General features: G+C 42.8%; 1 non-coding gene across 1 annotated transcript; it reads left to right on the forward strand.

Annotated features, from left to right (window-relative positions):
• Nucleotides 1–1,730: 1,730 nt before the first annotated feature.
• On the forward strand, nt 1,731–1,868 carry LOC114812551. The gene has a single exon (XR_003760202.1). It is a non-coding gene; the product is annotated as a small nucleolar RNA SNORA7 (small nucleolar RNA).
• Nucleotides 1,869–10,235: the final 8,367 nt, after the last annotated feature.

The raw sequence follows: 10,235 nt of genomic DNA on the forward strand, positions 1-10,235 counted from the left end.
CACATATGTGCTACCAGACAGGGAGAGAAGGGCAATGACCCAGTGCACGTGTGTGCTAACTGTGGGGGACACTCAGTTGTCTTCTCCATGAAGCTGAATCACAATCCCATCTGTCCTGCATGATGGGATAGGTTAGAATAGCTATTTTTTAATTACTGAAATTTCACTTATTTATATGGATGTCTGTCTCACCTGCACCCTCCAGACTGTAAACTCTTTATGGGCAGGGAATGTCCCTGTTTATTGTTGTATTGTGCTTTCCCAAGTGCTTGGTACAGTGCTCTGCACACAGTAAGCGCTCAATAAATAGAGATTGAATGAATAAATGCGATTGAATGAAGAAATTGTCCAACTAGTCACCAGGGACATCGTGCCCAGTGGTGGGACTGGCCATGGTAGCAGGAGTGTCAGCGGGAGCTTTGCTTTCTCATCGTAACCAAAGCTATTTATTGAGCGCTTACTATGTGCAGAGCAATTTACTAAGCACTTGGGAAAGTAGAACTTCAGTTTCATCGGCCATTTCCATTGCTGGGATGTAGGTCAAAATGATCTGCTCACAGTCCTCATCCTTATCTGGCAGATGAGGTCACTGAGGCACAGAGAAATTAAGTAACTTGCCCAAGGTCACACAGCTGACAAGTGGCAGAGCGGAGATTAGAACCCATGACCTCTGACTCCCAAGCCTGGGCTTTTTCCACTAAGCCATGCTGCTTCTCATTTTTCCTACAGCAGGCCTCCTCCCAGCATCCAAACAAGGGCATCAGGGCCTGGGACTCCCCAGCTGTTCTTGCCTTTCATCTAATTTGTCCTGTGTGACTTTAGGAAAGTCAATTAGGCCCACATATCAAGTGGAGTTTATTGCCAGATAAAAATGACAGTGTCCCAAGACGGACCCTTGGTACCGGAGAGAGGACTGTAATGACTTCTCTTTCACTAGATAAGTAATTTGGCCCATAACCCAGGAGACAGAAATGTAAAAAGCATGTGTGTTGGGTCTTGCCATTTATTTTAGAGACTCAGAGGACTTCAGTCTACTTTATGGAAAAGGTGATTTGGGTGACTTCTCCAGGGCGTCGAGTTCCAGGTCAGGAAGCAGCTCTTCATTTGCCTTATTTAACGTCATTAGATCACAGCCAAGACAGGACAAGGAGCCAAATGAGGCCGTAAAGCATGCCACAGTCTGTATTTGATCCCAGTCACCGCAAGCTAAGTCATTAACCGAGCCCAAATTAGGAGCTTCACCTACCCAGGTGACAGTCCAGATCTGAGGGGTTCTTCCACTCCCATAGATGTGAATCGGGTAAAACCATCAAACTTTATGGTATTTCTCTTTTAATTTTATTTTCGCACTTTGTTCACACATAAAATAAACAGCATGCTGTTTATTCAGATGTGTTATCACACTTCTGGCCGCTAAAAAAGATTGCATGTAGAAGACTATATTCATTTTGCCCCCTAAATTAGACAGAGACCTAAATTTAAAAGCATCCACAATAAGTGATGCTCAAAACCACCACGAGGGTAAGGGACGCCAGGTACAATTTTCCAGGGGAAAACGTCAAATTTGGCTGACTATCGTGTGTTCGTTTTCAGGCATGATGCCCCGCTATCACACCTGGTAAATGGACTATAACCCTCTGTTCAAAGAACTCACCTGCTGGAGATAGCAGAAATGACTCAGTTCCTGGCTTCAAAACTTTTAAAAATCTATTTTATGGTATTTGTTAAGCACCTTCTTAGGATTTTGCCTGGAGAGTTTCCAGTATTCTACCAGTCTCAAATACAGGAGGTAGAGTCAAGCAGAGGCACACCCATTCCATTCCTAGCTTGGACAGTAGTTAGCTAGTGGAAGGCGATCCGCTACAAGTCAAAACTCCACTCTGCTGGGCAGCAGCAGCATGGGAGATGGTTGAGGGTGGAGACTCAGGTTTCCTGCGTGGAAGAAGGCAATGGTAAACCACTTCCGTATTTTTACCGAGAGGTCTATGGGTACGCTACCAGAATGATTGCAGATGGAGGTGGGGCATTTAGGAGAGATGAATCCATGGAGTCGCTATGGGTCGGAGCCGACTCGACAGCATAAGACAAGATTTGTTAACTCTTCCTATAAGCCAGGTACTGTACTAAGCACTGGGGTAGATACCAGCTAATCAGTTTGGACAAGCTAATCAGGTTGGGCACAGTCCCTGCTCCACATGGGGCTTACACTGTTAATCCCTGTTTTACAGATGAGGTAAATGAGACACAGAGAAGTGAAGTGATTTGCCCATGGTCACACAGCAGACAAGGGGCAGCGTCTGGGATTACAACTCACATCCTTCTGACTACAAGCTTGATGCCATTGATGCCTGTTTACTTGTTTTGATGTCTGTCTCCCCCTTACTAGACTGTGGGCCCGTTGCGGGCAGGGCACCTTCACAGTATTGCCAAGATCCACCCTGTCCTGTCCATCCAAACTGCTATCGTGCTGGTACAAGCTCTCATAATATCCTGACTGGATTATTGTGTCGGCCTCCTCTTGGATCTCCCTTCTTCCTGTCTCTCGCCACTCCAGTCTATTCCTCATTCCGCTGCCCGGATCATCTTCCTACAGAAACGCTCTGGGCATGTCACTCCCCTCCTCAAAACCTCCAGTGGTTGCCTATCAACCTTTGCACGAAACAAAACTCCTCACTCTTGGCTTCAAAGCTCTCCATCACCTTGACCCCTCCTACCACACCTCCCTTCTCTCCATCTAAAGCCCACCCCACAAACTCCACTCCTCTGTCACTAACCTCTTCACTGTGCCTCATTCTTGCCTGTCCCATTGTCGGCCCCTGGCCCACGTCCTACCTCTGACCTGGAATGCCCTCCCTCCTCACATCCACCAAACTAACTCTCTTCCCCTCTTCAAAGCCCTACTGAGAGTTCACCTCCTCCAGGAGGCTTTCCTAGACTGAGACCCTCCTTTGCCTCTTCTCCCCCTCCCCCTCCACTCAGCACTGTGCTCATTTGTATATATTTATTACCCTATTTATTTTGTTAATGAGATGTATATCTCCTTGATTCTATTTATCTGATGATGTTGTCTTGTTTGTTTTGTTCTGTTTTGCTCTGCTGTCTGTCTCCCCCATTTAGACTGTGAGCCCGTCATTGGGCAGGGATTGTCTCTATCTGTTGCCAAATTGTACATTCCAAGCACTTAGTACAGTGCTCTGCACATACTAAGCGCTCAATAAATACTATTGAATGAATATTTGTTGCTGAATGTATCTTCCAAGTGCTTAGTACAGTGATCTGCACACAGTAAGTGCTCAATAAATATGATTGAATAAATGAATGAACTAACCCAAGCTGCTTCCTTCTTATCCCAGTAAGTGCTTGTGAGGAACGTTATTTGATAAGCCAGGACATAATCAGTCCTGCAGGTGCTCGTTCCTGGAGAGGCCTGGCCCGACACACTAAGCAGGGTGGCCTGTAAAGTGACATCACAGCGAATCTCCTCATCTCACTGGTTTCCCCTGGGAAAGGAAAAAAGGGGCTTCTGGACTCACTATGAATGAGTATGGAAATATCTGGATTTGTTCTCGGGAGACCCGGACCACAAGCCTTTCTTAGAAACAGTGGCATTAAGCTTACTTAGACTGTGAGCTTCATATGGGACAGGGACCGTGTCCAACCTGATGATCTTGTATCTACCCCAGCGCTCAGTACAGTGTTTGGCATGTAGTAAATGCCTAGCCAGTACCATTATAATTCTTTTTGGGCACATGATTTAGGTCCTAACTAGCTTATTCTAATGGGTAAGAAGGTGACACTGCCAGTTACCCATTTCGCAGCACCTACCATCCCACAGAAATGCTTAGGTTAACAAATGAATCCACTGTTTCCCTATCACTTCAGTAGTAAGAACAGAAACTGTTGGTGAATCTAAAACCAAAAATTTTTTCACCTGTAAATATGGTTTACAGGTTTTGGTTTCCAAACATCAGACTGTGAGACCCGTATGGGACAGGGACTATGTCCAACCTGATAAACTTACATCTGGCCCAGCACTTACAGCAATTCTTGACGCGTAATTTAGAGCTTAGCAAATACCATTAAAGAAAGAAATTTAATAATCAGAGCTCTGAAAGTAAGGTACAATCCAAAGGCCAGTTCTTTTTATTTGAGATGTTCATAAGCTGATGTGAGTGTTAGGCATTAAAATGGCAAGTAATAAATATGGATTAATATACAGTAAGATGGCTTTTTAAAGGCAGCTTTTAAGATGGCAGCCTGTATTTATAAGTCTAAAGAAATGTGACCCACACACACACATATATATATACATATACACATGACTTCTTATTGTTTGATCCTAGCCTTGACTCTGGCACATGGGGTTCGTCTCACATTTCTTTAAACTTATTTCCTAACACATCATTTTAAGATTTATACTGTGTGACACCAGAATCCTATCTCAGGATTGCACCTGGGGAGTTTCCAGTACTCTACCAGTCTTGGGTATGGGAGGGAGAGTCAACCAGAGGCGTACCCATTCCTTTCCTAGCTTGAACAGTAGCTACCGAGTTTAAGGCAATCTGCTACAAGTCCAAAACTCACTTGTGCTGGGCAGCAGTGGTCTGGGAGAGAGTTGAGGGCAGAAATTCAAGCTTACTGCATGGAAGAAGACAATGGAAAACAGTTTCTGTATTTTTACCCAGAAAACGCTATGGCTACATTACCAGAATGATTGCAGATGGAGGTGGGGCGTTCTGGGAATAACGTGTCCATGGAGTTGCTGTGGGTCAGAGATGTCTCGACAGCATAAGACAAGACAAGAGACCAGACCAATAGATGTTTCCTCTTGTCTTGCTCCTTGGAAAAAAATTTTGCTTTAACCAAAACATCACTTGGATGATTTTCCCTCTCCCATTTTAGTTCTGCAAGGATCATTTTGTAATTGAGGATGTATTTTCTCCAGAAACACTGGGTACATTTCTAAAGGTGGTATAAAATAATAAAAGCAGTCAATAGCGATTCAATAACATAAATGATGGTTTTAATTGCAATTGAAAGAGTAATGCTTTTTTCCTTGATTAATCTGAACCCTGGTGCCACTTATGCCAGAGCCGACATGAATATTCATTAGGAATATAAATATGGAGGGACAGAGACGGCTCACCAGCTCTGCCCGTTCTTTCCCACTGGCCCTCTCTGCCCACTGTCCTGACACTTGGTTTTCGCACAGCAATCATCTGAACATCGAGCCCATCTCCTGAAAATGTCTCTCAGCACTGTTTTTCTCCTACAGTGACAGTTCTGGATACCTCAGGGCAGAGAGCTCTTTGCTATTTCACATTCACAGTATCTCTCAGTTGGGAAAGTACAGGATCTTTTATTCCCATTTTGCCAATTCTAAAAGAGACACACAGAGAAGTAGCATGGCCTACTGAAAAGAGTACAGGCCTAGCAGTCAGTTGACCTGGGTTTTAATCCTGGCTCTGTCACTTGTTTGCTGTGTGGCCTTGAACAAGTCACTTCACCTCTCTGTGCCTCAGTTGACTCATTCATAAAAATGAGGATTAAGACTGTGAGCCCTGTGTGGGACATGGACTGTGTCTAACCTGATTGTCTTGTACCTATCCCAGTGCTTAGTATACTGCCTGGCACCTATTAAGCACTTTAAAAATATCATAAAAAACTATACTATAGGCTGCTGCACAGATTGTCTTGGTGTTTTGTCACGTCAGTCACTCATTCGTCAAAACCCTCCACTGACTCACCATGTTCGTCTGCAGCAAGTAAAAAACTCCTTACATTTGGCTTCAAGGCTGCTTTCTGACACCCCCACCTTATAAATCTGCTTTGTTCTCCTTACCTGTTGCTTCCCAAGCCCTTGCCCTTCATTTGTCCTAAATTAGCCTGCTAACGGTATCTGTCTCTCTATTCTCCTGCCGCTGTCCCCTCACTTATTCAGTCCTACTGGTTTAGATCACCCCCTCTTTTCAAATCCAACAGGCCAAAGCCATGGTCAAAGCCCTCCTGAAATCCCATCTTTCTTGATGAATTGCCAGCATCCTAAGTCATATTAACCCATCAGCCACATCTTTCTTCTATGATATTTGTTAAGCTCTTACTATATGTTAAGCACTGAACTAGTGCTGGGGTAGATAGAGGTTGATCAGGTTGAACACAGTCCCATATTCCACATGGGGCTCACAATCTTAATCCCCACTTTCCAAATGAGGTCACTGAGGTACAGAGAAGTGACTTGCCCAAAGTCATCCAGCAGACATGTGGCAGAGTCAGGATTAGAACGCAGGTACTAACACTTATGTACTTATTTATATCCATTCTCATAACATATCTATCACCTATCACGCTATGATCTATCTTTAGTCAATGATTTATTTCATTATTCTATTTATATATTATTATGAGAGTCTCCCCCTTTAGAATATAAGCTTCTTGAGGGAAAAGAATGTGTCAAGCACTTAATACAGTGCTCTACACATAGTAAGTGCTCGACAAATACGATTTAATGAATGTATGAAAGTATAGTACTTCCCAACCACCTAGTTCAGTGTATTACACCCAGTAACTCCTCAAGAAACGTTATTACAGCTACTATTAAGACTATGGATCTGGAAAGCAGCTTGAAGAAAATCGATCCAAGTGATTTAGGACAAATCAATCTATCGATGGTACTGGTTGAGAGTTTGCTGTGTGCAGAGCTCTGTACTAACTGCTTAAAGTAAGTGGCAAATATGTATATATATATCCACATAATAATAATAATAATGTTGGTATTTGTTAAGCACATACTACGTGCTGAGCACTGTTCTAAGCACTGGGGTAGATACAGAGTAATCAGGTTGTCCCACGTGAGGCTCACAGTTAATCCCCATTTTACAGATGAGGTAACTGAGGCACAGAGAAGTTAAGTGACTTGCCCACAGGCACACAGCTGACAAGTGGCAGAGCCGGGAGTCGAATCCATGACTTCTGACTCCGAAGCCCAGGCTCCACTGAAGCCATGCTGCTTCCCCACATGCTTGCAAACCCCTCATGACTATGCCCATAAGTTTAATACCACATTTATTCGGTCTTTATGTAGGTACTGACGGTGCTTGGCTCATGTTACAAGAGGAATTTTACAGGCTTTATCAGAAAAAAAAAAATCTCTTCATTTCACTATCGTGAAAATAGTCATAAATTCCATTTCACTCAGTTATCTTTTCTGCTGTCAATTCCACAGTACAGTACTAAACAGCACAGGGAAGTGAGTCACTAACTTTTGATCTTGTGAGACGTTCATCTTTTTCTTAATGTGGGGAGGAGATTATCTGGGGATTCTTTTCAAATTAATGAGCAATTAATTCTTTCCAAGGCCACTTGTTTTTATTTTGTATCCCTTATAATATCTGCGAGGCCTCTATGTATGAAGAGTTCTCCAAACATTCACAAATAAGAGATTATGAGGAGATAGGGAAAGCAATTTCTTTCAGATTGATCTTTCAGGGGACCTTAATAACAATAATAATAATGCCAATTTAGCTCCTACTATGTGCCAAGCAATGGACTATTTACAGTATCATTAGATCGAATACAGTCCCTCTCTCATATGGGGCTCACAGTCCAAGAAGGAAGTAGAATGGGTATTATATCTCCATTTTACAGATGAGGAAATTGAGTCCCAGAGAAATGGTGACTTTTCCCAGTGTCACCCAGGAGGCAAGTGGCAATGCTGGGATTTCAAATGGGGTCTTTGGGTCTCCCAGTCCCGTTCTTTTTCCTTAGGCCACGCTGCCAGAATATTCCCATAAAATGGATAATTGCTGATCTTTGCTGGCACAGGAATTATCCCTGTGACTATTGCAGTTTGGGGTACATCTTTGTGGAAGAGATACCAGTTCCAGCTCACTGAATCCAACCAATGCTCTAAACATCTCATTTCCAAGAGTACCTACATCAGGTTTAAAAATAAGTAGCAGTTAAGAAAATCTTAGATGCAGTTAGGAAATGTGTTTTTCCCTCATGGTCCAGAGGTAAATCCCAGGTTTGACCTTATTCTGATTCAGATCCTCTCAAAAGTCTGCTGATACCCGCTCAATAATTGCTATCTGATCACCCTTGGAAAGTGGCAGGTGATCCTGCAACACAACCATTTGCAAAATAATAATAATTGTGGTATTTGTTATCAAGCACTGCACTAAGCATTGGAGAAGATACGAGATCATTAGGTCCCACATGGGAAAGTGTTTAGTACAGTGCTTTGCACACAGTAAGCGCTCAATAAATATGATTGAATGAATGAATATGGGACTCACATTTTAAGTAGGAGGAAGAACAGGTATTGAATCTCCATTTTGCAGATGAGGGAATTAAGGCACAGAGAAGTTAGATGACTTGCCCAAGGTCAACCCACAGACAAATAGTGGAGCTGGGATTAGAACCGAGTTCCCCTGGCTCCCAGCCCCGTGCTCTTTCCAGTAGAAAAGTTTTAAAGGCTGAATTTATATTCATAGGTCTCTGTCGGCTTTTCAATCTGCATTTAGAAATCCTTTTTTTAAGTCTCATTACTTGAAGCTGTTAAATATTTTGGGCACAGCTCTAGAGCCAAACGTTAGGAATTCCAACCCCTTGACTGAAAGTTGGGGTTTTAAGGAAGGCAATAAATGCAGGTCACCTCTTATATTCAATTTAGCTAATAACATTTTAAAAAAAGAATAAAATCGCTGTCTGCCCAATAATAATAATAATATTGGTATTTGTTAAGCGCTTACTATGTGCCGAGCACTGTTCTAAGCGCTGGGGTAGACACAGGGGAATCAGGTTGTCCCACGTGGGGCTCACAGTCTTAATCCCCATTTTACAGATGAGGGAACTGAGGCACAGAGAAGTTAAGTGACTTACCCACAGTCACACAGCTGACAAGTGGCAGAGCTGGGATTCGAACTCATGAGTCCTGACTCCAAAGCCCGTGCACTTTCCACTGAGCCACGCTGCTTCTCAAAGCCAAATCTGCCTCCGTCATTTCAGTCAGTCAGTCCGTCAGTCATACTTATTGAGCATTTACTGTGTGCAGAGCACTGTACTAACTGCTTGGGAGAATACAGTATAACAATAAACAGACACATTCCCTGCCCGTAATGATTTCAGCATCCACCCTTAATTTTTCAGATCAATCAGTCAATCAATCAGTGGCATTTTTTAAGCACTTACAGTGAGCAGAGCACTCAGTTGGGTGAGTGCAATATAATAGAGTTGGTAGACACAGTCCCTGCCCACAAGAAGCTTAGAGTCTGTCAGAGAAGGTAGGAAATTTACTAACCCTAATCCTAACTCTAATTCTAACTAATAATAACTCTAACTAATAATAATTAGTTTGACTCAGGCTTAAGGACTCCCTAATTCCAGAAAGATGCTAGAGGTACTGTCATGATTTCTTTTGCTACCAAACTACCAAAAACAAGGCTTACCAGATCTCTCAAAATTCAGGCTTTGGGTTTCATGAGTAAATTTGAAGTAATCTCTTAGCTGAGTGAAAGGGATTCCTTGCTTGAAAATACAGTGTTACACGTTTTCTCCCTCATTCTATGCTATAACTAATTTTGCTAAGGTCATTGATTAATAGCACAAAGGTAAACAAATTCCTTCAGTACTGGGGAACATGAGAGCACTTGCAGAATCAAAACTCCAGCATTGGGAAAATCAAGATTATTCATTGTGCAATAGGCCCAGGGCCAGGTCAGGTGGAAAATAAATGAAAGTCTTTTAGAATCCCAGTGTTTATTGTTTTTTCAATATGTTGGGAAGGAAAAAAAAGTCTTTAAAATCAACACAATGGGATATTTTAAAAGTTGGTTTTGTATTTTTTGTTTTTAATTTTGGTGGGAGCTCATGGATTGTTTTTCTTGCTTTCTTGCTTCCCAGCCCCCCGCTGTTGGAATTTGACAATACAGGATCAGGTCTTTCTCAGAAAGAAGCTGCCTTCCCATAAAGTTGCAGGCTGGGGCCCAGTGGCTTGTTGAAATTGCTGATCCCTCATCGTTCCTATGGTGATGATGAACCTAATGGGATGTTATAAGCGTTCCCAAGTTGCCTGGTGGGTTTTCTCTGAAGAGAATAGGTGGCATAAAGGGTAAAAATGCTTCAGTCCATCAGTGGTGTTTATGGAGCACCTACTGTGTGCAGAGCTCTGCACTAAGTGCTTGGGAGAAAACAATACAACAGAGTTGGTAGACACATTCCCTGCCCACAAAGAGCTT

Source organism: Ornithorhynchus anatinus, chromosome 5 (assembly GCF_004115215.2).
Source record: "Ornithorhynchus anatinus isolate Pmale09 chromosome 5, mOrnAna1.pri.v4, whole genome shotgun sequence".
Taxonomy (NCBI): Eukaryota; Metazoa; Chordata; class Mammalia; order Monotremata; family Ornithorhynchidae; genus Ornithorhynchus; species Ornithorhynchus anatinus.